We start from the raw sequence: 16363 nt of genomic DNA, 5'->3' as shown, positions 1-16363 counted from the left end.
GCCTCACAACAATGACAGACTGGGAAAAGTGGATGGCTAAGTGTGTTTCATTCTTCAAGACCTCTAAGCTCTTCAGAATGGGGTGAAAAAAGTACTAAGAGTAATTATTGAGGTTTCCTCTGTGCTGGATTTGCTTTAATAGCCAGTGGCATTATTATGGCGGTAGATTTTTTTTTACTTTATTGAAAAAGTGTGTTGGGTTCCTCCTATAAATCTCTGAGGTGGATATTCGCTCAGCGCTGTTTGGGAAACTACTTAAAGCCATGAAATATTGGCTGTTTCTCCCTCCCGTCTCAGACGTTAACACTGACTTGATTGTCTGACACACTGGTACCATTTTTATGGCTCTAGTTCTGCTTTCAAAGCGTCCCTTTCCGTGTCGTCCACCCGTTTTATGCCACGTTAATTACTTGTTTTGTTCAAATATGCAATTGTGCATCAAAAGACTGGTCATCTGACAGCAGCAGGAAGTCTTTAAAATGAGCAAAGCTCATTCATTTGGGTCAACGGGGTGATTTATTGAATCTTAGTAAGTTATCGCTGCATGAACTTCATTGGTACGGCAGGAATGGTTTGTCATAATATCACAAATCCAACTTTCTTTAGAGTACAGCAGTCGGGTTCAGGGTGCAAACAGGGTTTTTTAAACACACTTTTGTTCGAAAATTTGGGGTACAATAAAAATACAGTAAAATTGTGAAATATTATTACAATTTAAAATAACTATTTTCTGCGTGAATATTTTGCAAAATGTAATTTATATCCTGTGATCAAGCTGAATTTTCAGCATCATTACTCCAGTCTTTAGTGTCACATGATCCTTCAGAAATCACTCTAATATGATGATTTGATCCTCAAGAAACATTTATGATTATTATCAATGTTGAAAACAGTTCAGATTTCTGTGGAAACTGTGATACATGTTATTTTTCAGGATTCTTTGATGAATGGAAAGTTCACAAGGACATATTTGAAATATAATATTTTGTAACATTATAAATGTCTTTACTGTCACTTTGATCAGTTTAATGAATCATTACTGAATAAAAGTTCTTACTGACCCTCTAGTTTAAGTTGAAGTACTAAATTAAACTAAAGCGAACAATTTCTTTTATAAATACTATATATATATATATATATATATATATATATATATATATATATATATATATTTATTTATTTATTTATTTATTTATTTATTTATTTATTCATTTTTTTAAGAGAGTACTGAAAAATAAAAAACTACATACAAGACATTTCAAGATTCATTTGGAATGAATACTGCATAAATGATAAAACGGTTCACATTAATAAAAGTAATAAAATGTTAATTTATCAAAAAACTTCTGAACCCACTTCTGAAATGACTTTCCTTTTGAATTCAATCAATTCCTAATGGATAAACAGTCCCACCCTGCATTTTCTTGTTTAATATCTTGTTTCTCTAATGAGATTACTGAAGTAAAATGAACATGCTTCAGATTGGCTGCATCCCAAATCGCATACTCTCTTGAATAAGTAATTACTTCACGACCGCTAAAAAAGTATGTTCTGTATAGTATGAGTGAGTGTAGTATGAATGAAATCTGGATGTACTACATCGCCATGATGTCACTGTCATGTGACCAACCAGTGTCAGTTGCGTCGCTTCACTGCTGTACATAAATCCTCTCCCGTGGCCTCATGGGATAGTAAAGTGTCCATCATATGCACTTCAGAATCTCGCTGGAAGTAGTTGGTCATCCGGGGACTTTTCGCCTACTCTAGTACTGTGTAGGGATGTACCAATATGAACATTTTGGCCGATAACCGATAATTCTTTATATTTGAAAGTCGATAACTGCCGATAACTGATAATTCTTTATATTAGAAAGCCGATAACCGCCAATAACCGATAATCCTTTATATTTGAAAGCCAATAACCACCGATAACGATAATTCTTTATATTTGAAAGCCGATAACCGGCGATAACCGATAATTCTTTATATTTGAACGCTGATAACCACCGATAACGATAATTCTTTATATTTGAAAGCCGATAACCGCCGATAACGATAATTCTTTATATTTGAAAGCCGATAACCACCGATAACGATAATTCTTTATATTTGAAAGCCGATAACCACCGATAACGATAATTCTTTATATTTGAAAGTCGATAACCACCGATAACGATAATTCTTTATATTTGAAAGCCGATAACCACCGATAACGATAATTCTTTATATTTGAAAGTCGATAACCACCGATAACTGATAATTCTTTATATTTGAAAGCCGATAACCGCCGATAACCGATAATTCTTTATATTTGAAAGCCGATAACCACCGATAACGATAATTCTTTATATTTGAAAGCCGATAACCGGCGATAACCGATAATTCTTTATATTTGAACGCTGATAACCACCGATAACGATAATTCTTTATATTTGAAAGCCGATAACCGCCGATAACGATAATTCTTTATATTTGAAAGCCGATAACCACCGATAACGATAATTCTTTATATTTGAAAGTCGATAACCACCGATAACGATAATTCTTTATATTTGAAAGTCGATAACCACCGATAACGATAATTCTTTATATTTGAAAGCCGATAACCACCGATAACGATAATTCTTTATATTTGAAAGTCGATAACCACCGATAACTGATAATTCTTTATATTTGAAAGCCGATAACCGCCGATAACCGATAATTCTTTATATTTGAAAGCCGATAACCGCCGATAACCGATAATTCTTTATATTTGAAAGCCAATAACTGCCGATAACCGATAATTCTTTACATTTGAAAGCCGATAACCGCCGATAATTCTTTATATTTGAAAGCCGATAACCGATATATGGGCCGATAAATCTAAATCCAAATTTTACAAAAAACTGAGCCTGATTACAAAAACAAAAGTCTCATCATTAAAGGCCACGTCCCAAACACATGTATGTAGCCAATATGACAGACTTACACTAAACTCTTTTTTCTACGGTGCATATATGGAGGGGATATGTTCAGTTAACTTAGTTATGTCGTGGCCACAACATATAAATTCGTGGGAACGTGATAATATGTTGTTGCCACGAGATATTAATTCGTGGGAATGTCATTAAGTCGTGGGAACGTGATAATAAATCGGGGCCACGAGATCATTTTGTTGAGGGAACAACATATTTCTCGTGGCCACGTAGTTATGTAGTTCTCGTAGTTATGTTGAGGGAACCACACCGGTCAATACTGTAACCATATACAGCAGATGAAATAACATTTTACTTTGAATTAGGAATGTCATATAAAGATATAGTGCAGTCTCTGCCATTAAGACATGGGTACGTAAGTGAAAGACACCTGAAGCGCATTCTTAAGTTGAATGGGCTTTTTCGTCGGACATTTGCTGGCTTGAATGAAATACTTGTCACGAATAAAGTCCCGTTTAAGGCAATAAACAAAAACAAATTATGAGAAACTTAAATTAACAAATAATGAAGTAAATAATGCCCGTGGTAAAAGGAGAGCCCGTGTCGCGTGTGAAGATTCGGTTCCCACATGTTATAAAACTCGTAGCCACGAGAAACGGATGCCGTTCCCTCAACATACAATCTGGTGCCCACGAGAGATCATCACGTTCCCATGACTTAATATCACGTTCCCACGAGTTTATATGTTGTGGCCATGACAAAACTAAGTGAATCGAACATGTCACCGCATTTTTCCTTCTTTGAAGTAATTTCAATCATATTTCAAGCAATTCAAACCCATCATGTTGAACAGTGCGCATCTGAAGTGTCTCAGCTGAAGAATATAATCTATTATTTATCGGCTTTCATATATCGACCAAATATTCTTATTTGGCCGATAATGATAACATTAAAAATGAACGGACGATACCGATACGGTGGCCGATATATCGTTCATCCCTTGTACTGTGAATACTTTTGTCACATATTGTTTTTCACCGACTGTATAGTAGGGAAGTATGTGATTTTGGATGCAGTCACAGTGTCCTAAGAGTTTTCGCACATTTCTATGACACCACACTGAGAATACAGAGAGTTTGCCGGATGATATAAGTTTAGCTGTTGAGTTCTGGAAAATCAGTTTGTGCAGGAGTCAGGATTTTTCCTATTTCTCAGCTTCACAGTTTTTTTCTTTCTTGCTGGGAAAGGCGCAGTGAGGTTTGCTCCTGTCAGACCTGCTCCTGATGTCATTGATGTTAATATGTTTTGAGCTCATTTAGCGGATGAAGGATAAATCGCAGGCCCCGGCAGGCTCAGGGTGGAGAACGTGTTGTCGTCGACTAGTCATTTTTACAGCGAGTTCAGTTCAGAGATCTTCTCGCACACGCTTGTATAATCACCTAAAAAATCCAAGTATGGCAAGAGTGTATGTGTTTCTCGGGTTTAGGGTCTTGGATATCAATATTTAGCTGCCAAAAGCACTACACACACCCTGTTTATTGTGAAAATTAGTGTTTTGGAAGGACCTTCGTCTGTTCATACAAACAGAGAGGAAGATTTTAGATTAGAGCTGCATGATTAATCATTAAAAGATCGCGATCTCGATTCAAACACAAGCGATCTTATTTCTAAATGACAATGATTCGGCTAATCATGTATATTGTCATTGTATTGTATATTGAATTGTGTGTATTGTCATTGTCAGCTTCAGAAACTGTCTTTTCAACCACAGTATCATTATTTCTGTCTTACAATAATTCATATTATCATAGAAGTACTGAGATAGAGGCTTATAGTTCGGATATAAACACTGATGTCTACGGTAGCGTAGTAAAAAAATAGGTAAATCACCTTTTGAAAGTAACTTGATGCTTCAAATAAAGATTGTATCATTACATCGTTACACCAGTAGGTGGCGACAAGTGACTGTTAAAAATGTGTTTATCACTGAATCATTCAATCACGAGATTTGTTCAAGAACGCTGAATCATCCAGGAATTAAATGAGTGAGTCATTGAATCATTCACTCAATCCATTTAAAAACAAATGATTCAAATCAATTAAATATATATTTTTAAACAGACGGCAGCAATTAACATTTCATCTGAACTTCTATTCAATTCTACATGTTATTTTTTTAGTTTTGTTGTCTGTTCAGGGTCGTGTGAGAATCATGATCTCAGTTTGAAACAAAAATAAAAAATCATGATTCTCAATTTATCCAGAATTGTGCAGCTCTACACGAAAAGCGAGGCAACATATGTGACCCTGGATCACGTCACCAGTCACATGTCGCACGGGTATATCTGTGGCAATAGCCAACAATACATTGTATGGGTCAAAATTATCGATTTTTCTTTTATGCCAAAAATCATTAGGATATTAAGTAAAGATCATGTTCCATGAAGATATTTTGTAAATTTCCTACCGTAAATATATAAAACATTTATTTTTGTGAGTGAGTGCAGCACAATCATGAACATAAATGAACAAATTTAAAGGAGATTTTCTCTATGTTTCGATTTTTTTGCACCCTCAGATTCCAGATTTTCTAATAGTTGTATCTCCACCAAATATTGTCCTATCCTAACAAACCATACATCAATGGAAAGCTTATTTATTCAGCTTTCAGGTGATATATAAATCTCAATTTCAAAAAATTGACCCATGTGACTGGTTTTGTCGTCCACGGTCACATAATTATAACAGTGTATATAAATAACATTTTTTTTTTACTTTTCTTTTGTGTGATATGCTGTATTTTTGTATTGCATATAAATCGCTATAAGGGCAGCTATCCATTTTGTCCTGTACTAACACCTGATCTGTTCTTTTGAATTACCCAGTGTTAAACATACATAGGCCTATATGCATTTCCCATTTCCTAGCCACTATTACTGTACGAGCATGTCTTTTTCCTGCCCCGGTATCACTTTTCTTACATTATTTGTCGTTAAATAGAGGAGGAAGTGAAGGCAAGACCCTGGGAACCCTCCAAACCACATCAGAAAATCAGACTTGTGTGTTTTAAATATTGAAACAATGACACACACTCTGTGCTAGAAACATGAGTGTGGCAGACAAGAGTGCACACATGTTTGTATTTATAGGACGCGTTTGTCAAAGCACACATTAATCATTCGGCCTGCTCGTGGTCCGTCTGTCTGCTGGTACCCTGATGCTACGCTTTCAGACCACAATCCTCAACAAATATGTTTCTGTTTTGCACACTTGACAGTTGTTGCAATGCCATTTTACTGTAGTGTGCTCTAATCTAATGGAAAATGGCTCGTTAATTAGCTGGACTAACAATGTTTGCAACCCGTTTTACTTCCATAATGTGACTTTTCTTGTAATAATGTGGCGTCCACACCAGCGGACAATATTGTATACTATTAGGGGTGTAACGATTCCCTCATGTCACGATTCGATACATATCACGATACTGAACTCACGATACGATATTATTGCGATACTCCAAGACATATGGTAAAAGATTAACAAAAAATTAACTGTTGATTTAAATGCAAAATTTGGTTTTACATTGTGTGTGTAAATGAATAGACTTGGACTTGGTGCTGGAAACCCAAAGTACAAGACAATAGAGACACCAGAATAACAATATTCATGATTCTGAAGCTGAAAATACTGAATTAATTTTAGACGAACATGCTTGCACTCTTTCACTGACTAGATATATATAAAATAATGTACCACTATTTACTGGTAACAGACATTTGGCATTATCAGGACACAAATATTCCCCCATAGCATTATTATACATTATATATAGTAGTTTAATATAGCACTGACACTAAAACTCTGTAAACTGTAATTTTTTCATGCACAGTAATTTTCATTTTGGGTGATTTATACACAATACATATTGTTACATTTTCGAATTGCGATATATTTTTTACATGATATATTGTTACACCCCTATATAATACACAATATATTTTGGAGATTTAACTTTCCCTTCTTGACTGTAAAAAAAAATATTTTTTTGAAGTTGTAAATAAAGCAAAGATCACTGGAGTGCGTTTTTACCAGAAAGGACTATTTCAGTCTTTCTGCTGCAACAGATGTTTAATTCAATGCGTTACTTGCCATTTCTTTAATTATTTGTGAAAAAAAGTTTCAAAGGAAATCCTGCAATAATTCATTATTCCAGCGGGACACGAATATCCTTCCCCTTTTTTCTGCATTGTCAGCATGCTTGTAAGATAGCAAATATGCAATAATAAATCTCATTTTAATCTACTTTCCCCCAGAAGGACTGTTTTATAAGGGTGACTTGGAGCAGGAAAGTGAGGATTACGAAACACTATATTATCAGCAATACATTAAAACACACTGTTATTTAAAGATAATTGAGAACATCAGCGTCTGACACTACCGTTTCATTTTTTAAAAGAAATGAATACTTTTAATCATCAAGCATACATTAAATTAATCAAGAGTGACATTTGTAATGTTACAAAGGTTTTCTATTTCAAGTAAATGCTGTTGTTTTGAACTTTCCATTCATCAAAGAATCCTGAAAAATAAAATGTAGGATGCTTTTCACAAAAATATGACATTGATAATAATCAGAAATGTTTCTTGATCATCAAATCATCATATTAGAATGATTTCTGAAGGATCATGTGACACTGAAGACTGGAGTAATGATGCTGAACATTCAGCTTAATTTTTATATATAAGAAAAATTAAAATTATAAATAAATGATAAATTAAAATTAATTATACACACATATATATGTAATACAAATGTTTATTTTGGATGCGATTAATCATTGCCCAGCACTAATTTTAACATTAGAAAACACTTATTTTAAATATTAAAAATATTTGACTGTTTTTACTACAATTAATCATAAAACTTAGTTTGAAGTTGGCCACGTACAGTTATGCAACAATTCAAATGCGACTATAGATTAAAATCTGATAATCTTGAGTAACTTCAGCTAGTCTGGAGATGAATACATAATATATGTAACTCAACACAGAGGCAATGAAGGGTGTGTGTGTGTGAGATGGAGATCTGTAATGATATACGAGCAGATTTTGTGTGTGTGTGTGTGTGTGTGTTGTTGTGTTATTTTCTAATTTTTAATGTGGCCAGCAGGTGTTGGTTCACGATTCTCATTGGAAACATGACACAGGCATGAAGCCAGCAGTCTTTCCCCAGCCGAGCGCTGTTAGTATGGGCCTGTTCATTAAAATCAGACCCAGCACACACACACACACACACACACACACACAGTTTCCTGGAGCCGCTGAGTGAAATCATGCAGGGTGAGGTGATTCGGTTTGTGTTGGCATGAGAGCGGAACGAGACACAGTCCAGGCTGCAGTGTTGCGGGTGTAACCGCGTGGCAACAGCTGAAATTTATTATGCACTTATTATATTTTTGTAGGTTTTGTGGTCATTTATCACAAATGTACTCATAATTTTTTAAGCTTTTTTTTTTTTTGTGCGCTGTTGGCTTTCACAAATGTTTGTGTTAAATTTTCATCAGTTTGGGATTTATGATTTAATTCCGCTGTGTGATATTAGTGTTAACGCCAGATCAGAGTTTCTACATGCATTTACAGTAATGCTCACGTCGTCCCTAAAAGGACAAATTAACGTGTAGAAATCTTTTTTGTGTGTGTGTGTCTAATTTGTCCATTTAGGGACTACTTTATAAAAAGTTATTCTTCATTGATGTAATTCCTTTTAATTCAAAAAGTGCTTGTATTTTTAAAGGTTTAGCCGTTTTAAATGGTCATGACAGTAGTTTGATACACTCACCGGCCACTTTATTAGGAACACTTGCTAGTACCGGTTTGGACTCTTTTTGCCTTCAGGACTGCCTTAATTCTTCGTGTCAGAGATTCAACACTGCTGGAAACATTCCTCAGAGATTTTGCTCCATATTGTCATGATCACATTTGATCATTTGTCCATAATGTGAATCTCTCGTTCCTCCACATCTCAAAGCTGCTCTAGTGGACTGAGATCTGGAGACTGTGGATGGACATGATCAGCAACAATACTCAGGTTTAAATGAAGCTCAGTTGGTACTAAGAGTCCCGAAGTGTGTCAATAAACACCCATTACAGCACCAACACCTGAACCGCTGATACAAGACAGGATCATCCATGCTTTCATGTTGTTTTCACCAAATTCTGACCCGAACATCTGAATGACAGCAGAAATCCAGACTCATCAGACCAGGCAACGTTTCTCCAATCTTCTATAGTCCAGTTTTAGTGAGTCTGTGTGAATTACAGGTGAAACTCGCAAAATTTGAATATCGTGCAAAAGTTTGTGTATTTCAGTAATTCAAATGAAAAGGTGAAACTAATATATTTAGTATATACATATGCATGATTATACTTTTCAGAGGGCCGACATTTCTGTATTTAAAATCCTTTTTTTTTAAATTGATTTCATGTAATATTCTCATGTTCTGAGATTTTGAATGTGGGGTTTTCATAAGATATAAGCCATAATCATCAAAATTATAACTTTGGCACTATATTCAAATTTTTCGAGTTTCATTTGTATAGCCTCAGTTTTCTGTTCTCAGCTGACAGGAGTGACACCGGTGTGTTTCACTGGGTATTTTCTCTTTTTCGGATCATTCTCTGTAAACCCTGGATGTGTGTGATAATCCCAGAAGATCAGCAGTTTCTGAAACACTCAGAATAGCAACAAACATGCCACGTTCAAAGTCACGTAAATCACTTTCTTCCTCATTCTGACGCTCAGTTTGAACGTCTTGATCATTTCTACATGCCTAAATGCTTTGAGTTGCTGCCGTGTGATTGGCTGATGAGATCTCATCAAATGTTTTGGGGTCAGTATGATTAATACTTTTTTATTCAGCAAGGATGCATTAAATTGATTAAAAGTGACAGTAAAGACATTATAATGTTGCACAAAGTTTCTATTTTAAGTAAATGCTGTTCTTTTGAACTTTCTATTTCATTTAAAAAATCCTGAGAAATAAAATGTATCACAGTTTCAACAGACATGAAGCAGCACGACTGTTTTCAACTTTGACAATGTTTCTTGAGCATCAAATCCTCATATTAGAGTGATTTCTGAAGGATCATGTGACACTGAAGACTGGAGTAATGATGCTGAAAATACAGCTTTGATCACAGAAATAAATTACATTTTACAATATATTCACATAGAAAACAGTATTAATATTTCACAATTTCACTGTTTTTAACTGTATTTTTGATCAAATAAACGCAGCCTTGGTGAGCAGAAGAGACTTCTTTCAAAAACTTAATTATTCCATAATTAGTATTGATAGAATTGAACTTGTTTTGAATTCGATATTGAGGTATAAAAACTGATTTTTAGCCTAAATGTTTACAACAATAAAACAAATCCTGCTAATACAGTCAGACTGCTGTTTTTTTTTTCATTTTGGCCTTGAGACATCATGGCCCCTGATCCTCCTCGCTCTGGAATCTGAGGCCCCTAGAGAAATTTGACATCCACACTCCAAAGAGTGTGTGTGAGTCCAGAAGAAGTGTGTGACAGACGCACTCCTCCTCCTCCTCACTGTTTGCTGAGCCGCCGCCAGATCTCAGACTGACTCTGATGGCCGGCGCTGCGTTTGGGACGTTCCTCAAAGGAAGAGCCGAACAAACGCTGAAGTAGACGGACTCTCTGATCTCTCATCTTTCTCTCTATCAGTCTGTCTGTCTGCCTTTCTGTCTATCTCTCTGTCTGTCTGTCTGTCTGCCTTTCTGTCTGTCTGTCTGTCTGTCTGTCTGTCTGTCTGTCTGTCTATCTCTCTGTCTGTCTATCTATCTATCTATCTATCTATCTATCTATCTATCTATCTATCTATCTATCTATCTGTCTGTCTGTCTGTCTGTCTGTCTGTCTGTCTGTCTGTCTGTCTATCTCTCTGTCTGTCTATCTATCTATCTATCTATCTATCTATCTATCTATCTATCTATCTATCTATCTGTCTGTCTGTCTGTCTGTCTGTCTGTCTATCTATCTATCTATCTATCTATCTGTCTCTCTGTCTGTCTGTCTGTCTGTCTGTCTCTCTGTCTCTCTGTCTGTCTGTCTGTCTGTCTGTCTGTCTGTCTGTCTATCTATCTATCTATCTATCTATCTATCTGTCTCTCTGTCTGTCTCTCTATCTGTCTATCTATCTATCTGTCTCTCTGTCTGTCTATCTATCTATCTATCTATCTATCTATCTGTCTATCTGCCTGTCTGTCTGTCTGTCTGTCTGTCTGTCTGTCTGTCTATCTATCTATCTATCTATCTATCTATCTATCTATCTATCTATCTATCTATCTATCTGTCTGTCTGTCTGTCTGTCTGTCTGTCTGTCTGTCTGTCTGTCTATCTATCTTTCTATCTATCTATCTATCTATCTATCTATCTATCTATCTATCTATCTATCTATCTATCTATCTATCTATCTATCTATCTATCTATCTATCTATCTATCTATCTATCTATCTGTCTGTCTGTCTGTCTGTCTGTCTGTCTGTCTGTCTGTCTGTCTGTCTGTCTGTCTGTCTGTCTGTCTGTCTGTCTGTCTGTCTATCTTTCTATCTATCTATCTATCTATCTATCTATCTATCTATCTATCTGTCTGTCTATCTGCCTGTCTGTCTGTCTGTCTGTCTGTCTGTCTGTCTGTCTGTCTATCTATCTATCTATCTATCTATCTATCTATCTATCTATCTATCTATCTGTCTGTCTGTCTGTCTGTCTGTCTGTCTGTCTGTCTGTCTATCTATCTATCTATCTATCTATCTATCTATCTATCTATCTATCTGTCTATCTGTCTGTCTGTCTGTCTGTCTGTCTGTCTATCTATCTATCTATCTATCTATCTGTCTCTCTGTCTGTCTGTCTGTCTGTCTGTCTCTCTGTCTCTCTGTCTGTCTGTCTGTCTGTCTGTCTGTCTGTCTGTCTGTCTATCTATCTATCTATCTATCTATCTATCTGTCTCTCTGTCTGTCTCTCTATCTGTCTATCTATCTATCTGTCTCTCTGTCTGTCTATCTATCTATCTATCTATCTATCTATCTGTCTATCTGCCTGTCTGTCTGTCTGTCTGTCTGTCTGTCTGTCTATCTATCTATCTATCTATCTATCTATCTATCTATCTATCTATCTATCTATCTATCTATCTATCTATCTATCTATCTATCTATCTGTCTGTCTGTCTGTCTGTCTGTCTGTCTGTCTGTCTGTCTGTCTGTCTGTCTGTCTGTCTATCTATCGTTCTATCATTCTTTCTTTTGTTCTATCATTCTATCTGTCTGTGGTTCTTTCTATCTTTCTGTCTATCTATCTATGTATCCATCTATCCATATTGCGCAAAATGTAGCTAAACGAAATGATCATTTGTCACACACAGAACAGGGTTGTTGCTCTCGTTCGCACCTGAGAGCCGTTGGGCAACACTTGTATGAGGAATGGAACACAGGAACCAGGAACACATGGAATCAGGAACACACTCCTATATTTCATTTCCAGTCAAAAGTCCCATCCCTCCCTGCTTTTATGGATCAACATTTTTGTAGCATAGAATAAAAGGCTGCATATAAATTAACTTGCTGGATGCACTAATGCTTGCTAAACAACAAAGATTAATACAAATACTTAGAGTAAATTAAACGCTACTGTCAATATACTTTTCTTATTAGATGTCTAAATATTTACTTAAGTCCTCACGAGTTTCCAACTGTTTCTCTTTGATCTGCTCCATAATTTGGTCAGCATGTATTGATCTTTCTCCAGCGCAGTAAAACACATGTGGGACTCAGAGGGCCGGAGGAACCAGCCAGAACTCGCGAGCCAAACTCGCCCGTCCAGTTCAGAGAGGCGTCGGAGAGATTTGGTCCCCTAGAGTTTCGGAAAAACTTCAGACACATAAGAATTCACAGAGAAACTCGGACGATTCGGGGTTCAAGTTCTCGTTGAGAGTTGCAGATTAGGGATGAGCATGAGCACCTATGCACCAGTGCAGGTGTTCCCAAACATCAGTCAAACCCTGTATGTAGGGTTCAGACTACACAATACTTTGGTCTGTTATGAGTCACTGTGCCAGATTATGCAATTTTGACTCCGAAACTCTTAGTCAATTGACCGTTCGCAAAGACCCGCCCCCTTTAGTTACTGTTGCTATGTCCGACAAGCCACGCCTCTCTCACGCCACACCATGTTCTCACGCAGTGAAACACACATCGCGAAGCAGAGAGGACACTGACAACACGCCGACAGACCATGCATAATACTTAACTGATTTGAAACCATCTATATAGGCAGCAAAATGCATGAAATGGCAGAACTGAAACATGCAATAGACGTAATTCCAATCGATTCCAATGTAAAATAAGATCAAATATACATACATAAAGTCCATCTGCACTTAATGGAATCTATTTTCATCAATACTTTTCCATAGTGAATCAAATATATCTATAGTTGTCATTTCTCCGACATCTTAAATGAATTGTTTTTCACTGAGCTCATCGCAGTGCATTCTGGGATTGCCTTCTCTGCTATGGATATATTAAAGTTGCTAAAGTGCTTGTGGAACAGCTTTTGCATTTTTGATGCCTAGAAAGACAGCTTGGAACAGAGCTTTAGTCTCACTGATTATTGGTGGATAAAGTTATATTTTCCACTTGGAAAAGGTGGTATTAGCCAACTTTCAATATAAACTGACTTAAAAATAAACTGTTTTTGAAATAGAAGGTACTATCCAGGGCTCAGACTACAACATAACACACCCTTCCTCTGTGACCCGCAGCCTTCCGTGATTTTCTTTTCTCTTCCCTTCTTTTTTCCTTCTCTCCCGCTGTGTTGTTGGCTGACCTTGTCAGCTTTGATGAACTGCTGGCGATCGATCGAGGCTTGTCCCGGAGCGCTTTGATTATGGTTGATCCAGTTACAGTGCCCTCTTCTCTTTGAAGCTCAGCTGCCGGTGTTATTTCAGTGGAGCATCTTCACTCAGACCCTCATAGTCCTGCAGCTGAGCATGAACATGTGGAGGAGGGATGGCTGATGTGTGGCGCTCTGTTTCTCTTCATCTGTCTGTCCGTTCATCCATCCGTTCATCCATCCGTTTGTTCGTCCATCCATTCATCTTTTTGTTCGTTCTTTTGTCCATCTGCCCGTCCATCTATCCGTCCATCCATCCGTCTATCCATCTGTCCGTCCATCCATCTATCCATCCGTTCATTCGTCCATCCATCCGTACGTCCATCCATCTATCCATCCATCCATCCATCCATCAATCCATTTATCCATCTGTCCATCCATCTGTCTATTCATCCATCCATCCATCTGTCTGTCCATCCATCCATCCATCAATCATAAAATGGGGATGTGTCCATTCATTCGTCCATCCATCTATCCATCCATCCGTCTATCTATCTATCTATCTATCTATCTATCTATCTATCTATCTATCTATCTATCCGTCCGTCCGTCCGTCCGTCCGTCCGTCCATCCGTCCATCCATCCATCCATCCATCCATCCATCCATCCATCATGGGGGATGTGTCCGTTCATTCATCCGTCCATCCATCCGTTCGTCCATCCATCTATCCATCCATCCATCAATCCATCTATCCATCAGTCTGTCCATCCATCTGTCTATTCATCCATCCATCCATCTGTCTGTCTGTCTGTCCATCCATCCATCCATCATAAAATGGGGGATGTGTCCATTCATTCGTCCATTCATTCGTCCATTCATCCATCCATCTATCCATCCATCCGTCTATCAATCTATCCATCCATCATCCATCCATCTATCTATCTATCTATCTGTCCGTCCGTCCGTCCGTCCGTCCGTCCGTCCGTCCATCAATCATAAAATGGGGGATGTGTCTGTTCATTCGTCCATCCATCTATCCATCCATCCGTCTATCAATCCATCCATCCATCCATCCATCTATCCATCTGTCCATCTATCCATCCATCCATCCATCTATCCATCTGTCCATCTATCTATCTATCCGTCCGTCCGTCCGTCCGTCCGTCCGTCCATCCATCCATCCATCAATCATAAAATGGGGGATGTGTCCGTTCATTCGTCCATCCATCCATCCATCCATCCATCCGTTCGTCCATCCATCCATCATCCATCCATCATCCATCCATCCATCCATCCATCCATCCGTCTATCAATCCATCCATCCATCCATCTGTCTATCCATCTGTCCATCTATCCATCCATCCATCCATCATAAAATGGGGGATTTTGAATGTGAAATGTTGTAAATAAATGAAATCGTAGGTATATGCATCCTTTGTGAACTGTTCAGGCTTGTCTTGGAAACATCAGTTTCAGAAAATCCAACTCCGGTAAAAATCACCACTCACATCCTGAATTTGCAGAACATATCACTGTTGTCAATTTATATCGGGAACGATTCCAAATATTTATCATAATATTAAATAATTTATTTGGTGTAAGCTGCTGTAGGCTATACAGGCTACATCACCTGAGTTAGTGTGTCTGTGGAACAAATGAAACCCAGTGTTTGTCCCTTAAATGGAGATCTGTGTTGGAGATTCATTTGAAGCTCCGATGAAAATCTTCGTGGTACAGATTTGTGCCTCGTATGTCACATTCACTGGATGTGTGCGACAATACTGACGATTTATTATAATCAATGCAGCTCCTTCGATGATTATAATGAGAGCGCTCTGATTGGCCAGCGGACCGCTGACGTCAGGGACTCCGTCGCTCGCGCTGTAGGCTCTATGGACGGGGACGCGCGGCGTTGTAGTTTGTTTGTGTCGCGACGCGTAGATGGAGTGTTTGAACGCGCTCCGTTGTTCTCAGCAAACGCGTGATATAACTCGCTCCTTTCGAAAGGATTACCGCGTTTTATTGTGATTGAGGAGTATTATTCTGTCTCCGCTCATAAAACGGAAACTTATAAAGCAGAGTTCTCGTTTGTTTACGGAGTTTCAGACGCCGTTTGTTTGGATGTTTGTGGCGCAAAAGTTTGTCGAGTCCAGAAGTAAATAACGCGGTTTGGAGACACACTTGGCGCTTGAGCAGAAGATAATGCGACTGATTAAGATATCTGAACATAATATATGATTACATCTTAGCCTGTCTCACCAAAAGGCTCTTTTAAATCAGTTCTGAGTCTGAAAGGAATGGAAACCTGGGATCTGTCCTAATCTCTGTAAGTGACCAGAAAATTGTCTTTTATTTTTGTGTAACCGTTATGACTATCTATCTATCTATCTATCTATCTATCTATCTATATCTCTACAGAATTTTCTTCATGAGTTCTGTTGGGATGTTCTATGAATTACTGTCTTTTAGTTTAATTAAAGGAATGAAAGTGTGTTTTTTTTCAGGTTTCTGCTTGTCCTGCTCTTATCC

General features: G+C 37.5%; 1 protein-coding gene across 2 annotated transcripts in view; it reads left to right on the top strand.

Annotated features, from left to right (window-relative positions):
- disp1 (dispatched homolog 1) overlaps positions 1-16363 on the top strand; it is an 80792-nt gene that overhangs the window by 32434 nt on the left and 31995 nt on the right. The window contains exon 1 of one of the 2 annotated variants that reach the window (XM_079888024.1): positions 15739-16160. The exons of the other annotated variant lie outside the window; for it this stretch is intronic. The gene's annotated coding sequence lies outside the window, so the exon portion shown is untranslated. Of the gene's footprint in view, positions 1-15738; positions 16161-16363 lie in introns of those variants that run through there. 2 annotated transcript variants of the gene reach the window in all.

The sequence above is a fragment of the Squalius cephalus genome (genome assembly GCF_949319135.1).
Source record: "Squalius cephalus genome assembly, chromosome: 12".
NCBI classification, from domain to species: domain Eukaryota; kingdom Metazoa; phylum Chordata; class Actinopteri; order Cypriniformes; family Leuciscidae; genus Squalius; species Squalius cephalus.
Note: the sequence above shows the minus strand (reverse complement) of the source record. Positions and strands in the feature narration are given on the sequence as shown.